The following is a 6,000-nucleotide window of genomic DNA, read 5'->3' on the forward strand; positions in this document are numbered from 1 at the left end:
GCTCCAGCGTGGGGTGGGCACTTCCAGTTAGGGGGAACTGTGCAAGGATTACAGAGGGGAAGAAGGAAGGGGGGCAGAAAGGAGGTCAGAGGGAGGGAGGAAGTGGTGGAAGGAAGTGGCGGAAAGAAGGAAGTGGCGGAAGAAAGGAAGTGGCGGAAGGAAGTGGCGGAAGGAAGGAAGGAAGTGGCAGAAGGAAGGAAGGAAGGAAGGAAGGAAGTGGCGGAAGGAAGGAAGTGGCGGAAGGAAGTGGCGGAAGGAAGTGGCGGAAGGAAGTGGCGGAAGGAAGGAAGGAAGTGGCGGAAGGAAGTGGCGGAAGGAAGTGGCGGAAGGAAGTGGCGGAAGGAAGGAAGGAAGGAAGGAAGGAAGGAAGGAAGGAAGGAAGGAAGGAAGGAAGGAAGGAAGGAAGGAAGGAAGGAAGGAAGGAAGGAAGGAAGGAAGGAAGGAAGGAAGGAAGGAAGGAAGTGGCGGAAGGAAGTGGCGGAAGGAAGTGGCGGAAGTGGCGGAAGTGGCGGAAGTGGCGGAAGGAAGGAAGGAAGGAAGGAAGGAAGGAAGGAAGGAAGGAAGGAAGGAAGGAAGGAAGGAAGGAAGGAAGGAAGGAAGGAAGGAAGGAAGGAAGTGGCGGAAGGAAGGAAGGAAGTGGCGGAAGGAAGGAAGGAAGGAAGTGGCGGAAGGAAGGAAGGAAGTGGCGGAAGGAAGTGGCGGAAGGAAGTGGCGGAAGGAAGTGGCGGAAGGAAGGAAGGAAGGAAGGAAGGAAGGAAGGAAGGAAGGAAGGAAGGAAGGAAGGAAGGAAGGAAGGAAGGAAGGAAGGAAGGAAGGAAGGAAGGAAGGAAGGAAGGAAGTGGCGGAAGGAAGGAAGGAAGTGGCGGAAGGAAGTGGCGGAAGGAAGTGGCGGAAGTGGCGGAAGTGGCGGAAGTGGCGGAAGTGGCGGAAGTGGCGGAAGGAAGGAAGGAAGGAAGGAAGGAAGGAAGGAAGGAAGGAAGGAAGGAAGGAAGGAAGGAAGGAAGGAAGTGGCGGAAGGAAGTGGCGGAAGTGGCGGAAGTGGCGGAAGTGGCGGAAGTGGCGGAAGTGGCGGAAGGAAGGAAGGAAGGAAGGAAGGAAGTGGCGGAAGGAAGTGGCGGAAGGAAGTGGCGGAAGGAAGTGGCGGAAGGAAGGAAGTGGCGGAAGGAAGGAAGTGGCGGAAGGAAGTGGCGGAAGGAAGGAAGGAAGTGGCGGAAGGAAGGAAGTGGCGGAAGGAAGGAAGTGGCGGAAGGAAGGAAGGAAGGAAGTGGCGGAAGGAAGGAAGGAAGTGGCGGAAGGAAGTGGCGGAAGGAAGTGGCGGAAGGAAGTGGCGGAAGGAAGTGGCGGAAGGAAGGAAGGAAGGAAGGAAGGAAGGAAGGAAGGAAGGAAGGAAGGAAGGAAGGAAGGAAGGAAGGAAGGAAGGAAGGAAGGAAGGAAGGAAGGAAGGAAGGAAGGAAGGAAGGAAGGAAGGAAGGAAGGATCACTGCAGTAAAAACAGAAGATATGCTGTCTGTCCTGCACAGTCTGAACCACCCCCTCTGCCCAGAAAACTTGAAGTCCAACAAATCACAGAATCAATTAGATTGGAAAAGACCTCCAAGATCGAGTCCAAGATTGAGTCCAACCTTTGACCACACACCACAGTGTCAACTGAACCATGGCACTGAGTGCCACATGCAGTTATTTCTTGAACACCACCATCACCCCCTTTCAATGCTTAACAACCCTTTCAGTGAAGAAATTCTTTGGGATGTTCAACCTGAACCTCCCCTGTCTGCCCTGTGCAGTCTGAACCACCTCTCTGCCCAGAAAGCTTCATGCATAACAAATGTGCAGGAAAGCTGGAAGGAGGGAAAGCCCCCAGGCAGTGAGTAGACAACAGGAACTGCAGGTCTCTGCACACAGCTGAAGAGGACACAACCCACTAGGCAAGGGTAGGAAGGACCAGAGACTTCAGAAAACCCATAGGAAACCCATTATTTGGATAGTGGGGTTACCCTGGTATTAGTGATGTCAGCAGCTCCTACGGCTTCAAGTAATTTGGATCTCTCAAATTTCAGGTGTTTTTGTACTGGAAAGAGATTCCCCTTTATAACAATATCCAGTATAAGGCAATCAGGCCTCACCAAACCACACACAGGCAAATTGCCCTCTTGGCTCCCTCTCTGTGACTGACAGGAAGCCACAAAGTGATGGCCACTCACATGAACATGGACTGGTTTCATCCCACTCTTCACACTCTTCAGGACTGCTCCTCTCATTGTAAGGATGAAACCTGCATGTCAAACACTGTGACCCCAACTTCAGCCAAGTCAAACAGCAGACAAATATACCTGGGACATTTGCAGGAAGAGATGGAAGTGTTCATACACAGCAAATCACACAATTCCCTATAGCTCATCCCTTACTAGAGAAGAACGAGGCTCAGGAACTGAAGAGAATGGGTCTGGTTTGTGTCTGTCTCTCTGCTCTGAACCATGGAGAGCATTCTACCAACTTCTGTATTTTTCAGACCCTTTCATGCACCCCCCCCCAAGAATGCACCTTCCCCCAGTTATATTTTCTCTCTGACCTTTCCATTCTTCTATTTATTTTAAAGCCTTTCAAATCACCACCCACTCCTTCCCACCTCATGGGCTGCTTTTTGTCTCCACCAGCTTGTGCTGAAGCATCTTTGCACTGGAACTGCAAAGCTCCTCCAGGCAGCAACTCACTCATCTATCACCCCCACAGTGGGATGGGGAGGAGAATCACAAAAAAACCCTCTTGGCTGGGATCAGAACAGCTGAATAATTGGAATAAGTAAAATATTATTATATTAATTACTAATTTAATTTTTTTTTTTAATTCAGCCCAATTGGTGCACAGTACAGTTGCTCACCACCCGTTGATTGATGCCCAGCCTGTCCCTGATCAGCAGTAGGACCCCTCTGGCTAACTGTACCCATTTAAACCCTGAGCATGGCATTCCCTGGTGTGGAATATCCCTTTGGCCATTCCAGCTCTGCTCCCTCCTGGATTTTTGTGCTTCTCCTCACCAGCAGAGCACAGGAAACTGAAATGTCCTTGACTGAGGGTAAACAGTAGTTAGCAAGAACAAAACATCTGTGTAGTATCAACACTATTCTCCAAAACACAGCTCTGCACCAGCTACTAAAAGGAAAATCAGCTCTGTCCCAGGCACAGCCAGGACACTGGGGAGGGGATGGGGCTGGAGCAGCCCCCCAGCACCTCTGGCACTGGGCTCTGTGCAGAGATGCACAGTGGGGGAATAAGAGACATTGGCTAGGAACTGAAACATGGGGGGTGCATCCAACCAGACATGAAGAAGGAAAAAAAAAAAAGTCATTAGTCAATCATTTGAAAGAATTGCACTCTGTGGAATTTCCATACCTGAGGGTTTACAAGACTCACTGGGATAAAGCCCAAGACAGCACAGTCTGAATCACTTTGATTTATAAGGTTTGACTAGACAACATCCAGTATAATATCTGAATAATTTTATGATTAAGGATTTTCCCTGGTGGTATAAGTCACAGAATGATCTTGCCAACTTTTCCTAGTGGTTTATGTCACAGAATGATCTGCCAACTAGTGCATTTACACTGTATTTTGATTTCTTTTTAAATTATAATGTGAAATGGCTTTGACAAATGCTTGGTCATTCATCTTTTGCATCATGTCCCATTCTTCTCTTCATTAAAATTATTTCAGAACATACTCGGTCCTCTCAGATTTGAATTAAATTCTGCTTAGTTTATTTTAAATTTCTCTGTTGTGTTAATCTGTAGAACTGTATACCAGTGAAAGAAGCTGTTATAAATGACTACATAAATATGAAAACTCTTTTCAATGCCTTACACTAAAAAATTTCCCACTAAGGGGTCAAGTTTTTATTTTGTAGTTTCAGGAGAAAATAGGAGAACTGAACTCTTGACATGTGGAGAAAGGAGAACCCTGATTTCACTGTTCACAGCAAGTGATGCTGCTCAGAGTCCTCCTTTTTTTGCTACATAGTCCTGTGATTAAACAAAACCAAACTGATCATGTTTACAAAGGCACTGCTGAAAATTCATAAGCTAATCATTAGTATTGATGTGCATCTCCCAAATAAATCAATTATGGTTTAACATGTCTCAGAAATTGCAGCAGCTATAGAAAACAAAGAATTGAAGACAGGAATTTAAGATAATACATCAACAGAAACCAGGCATTTCTCGTGGATAGCAGAGCCAGACATTCAGTAATAACTCACTGCAAGGGTCTGCTAAGTAAAGTTACAATTCTGATTGTTGGGGTAATAGGAAAATGAGTTTCACAGCCATTCTTACAACCCACGGAATGCACAGCCGGAGACACTGAATTAACTCATGAGCTTCTGTATGCCAGGATGTCTTGGGTTGGAAAAGCGAGATGTGCCTGGGGGTGGCTATTGCCATCTGTCAGAGCTGGGGCAATTCTCTGCTGTTCCTGGGGCAGTTTTCTTTATCTCTTCCACAACCAATCTTCTCTCCAGAAAATATCTTCTATCTATCTTAATGGGCCACTGAGTGTCCCTGCAGGGCTGATCCAATCCCAGCATCCCATGGGGAGATGCTCCGCCCAGGGGAGGAGCCAAGCATTCCTGCCTGGATCCAATCTGAGGTGCTGGCACAGCACAGCAGCCTTTGCCCCCTGCATTGCCAGAGGAGCAGCTTTCTGCTGCCCTGCATGGCCAGAGGGAGCCCAGGCCCATCTGCAGCAGCCCTGGAGCTGCAGAGGAAAACTCCCCCCTTGTGCAGGATCCCTGCTGCAGCAGAGCCACAGCTGGCACTGCAGGAGGGCTGAGCCCCCCTGGGATGGGGCTGGGACACCCCCTGACACACAGGGGGCAGGGCATGGCCTGACTCGGGCAGTGCTGTTTTGTATCACTGCATTTTAATTTTATTTTTATTTTTCCCTAATAAAGAACTGTTATTCCTACTCCCATATCTTTGCCTGAGAGCCCCTTAATTTCAAAATTATAATAATAATTCGGAGGGAAGTCATTTACATTTTCCATTTCAAGGGAGGGTCCTGCCTTCCTTAGCAGACACCAAAGCAGAATTGTGCCCAATGTCAAGGCAGACGCTTGGTCTTTTCAAACCAAGACACAGGATGTGCAGTCTGAAAGTTAAATTCTTGAAATCCTTTTTCAGAAACCTCTATGTATCTCACAATAAAAGGCATGGAAGGCTTGGATCTGTTTAATAATGAACCAGAGCTCAGAGGAACCTGAGAATGACATCCTGAATGCTGCTTGGAGAGGGTCACTCTGAATCAGACACCTCGTTCTCAGCAGTACAGGCTGATACAGGATTTAAGAGCAATGAAACAAATTATCATGGACCTTGGATTTAGAGATGTTTTCTTTTGCATTCTGGAGGATGAGCAGAGCCAGACCATCTTAGCATTCAGGTGGGGAAATCCAACAGGAGGAAAGGTGCTGCTATTCCTGCCAGAACTTTGATGGTGGGACACTCTTTTTAGGAGGTCACAACAGCTCACAGAGATTTTCACTAAGTTACTTCGCCCGTTCTCTTAATGCTAACCCTATTATGCTTTGTCTTAATTGCAGCACTGAATATTTGCATTTGAAATTGAAGCAATTGACTTGCCAGTCATCCCTGTGATTAATTTCGGGAAAATGTGTCATGTTCATAAAAAGTGAGGCTTTTGAGTGCTGTTGTGGCTTCATAACCTCAACTGGAGGAAATGATGAACAACTCCCTAAAAGATAAATTATGTTTAATGTGTCTCAGTAATTGCAGGAGCTGTAGAAAAAAGAAAGAATAGAAGAAACTTGAGATAATGTATCAACTGCAGCCAGGCATAAATTACTGCTGAACCAACAAAGCAAGGACACTTGGTGAATAAACTAAGACAATGCCAGATAGCAAGGAGCAAAGCAGGGCCAGCTGATCAAATCAGGAATGGGTAATTTTGGCAAAGGGAGATCACAACCACTGACTCACTGCCCACCAA

This window comes from Melospiza melodia, chromosome 2, assembly GCF_035770615.1.
Source record: "Melospiza melodia melodia isolate bMelMel2 chromosome 2, bMelMel2.pri, whole genome shotgun sequence".
In the NCBI taxonomy this organism is placed as follows: Eukaryota; Metazoa; Chordata; class Aves; order Passeriformes; family Passerellidae; genus Melospiza; species Melospiza melodia.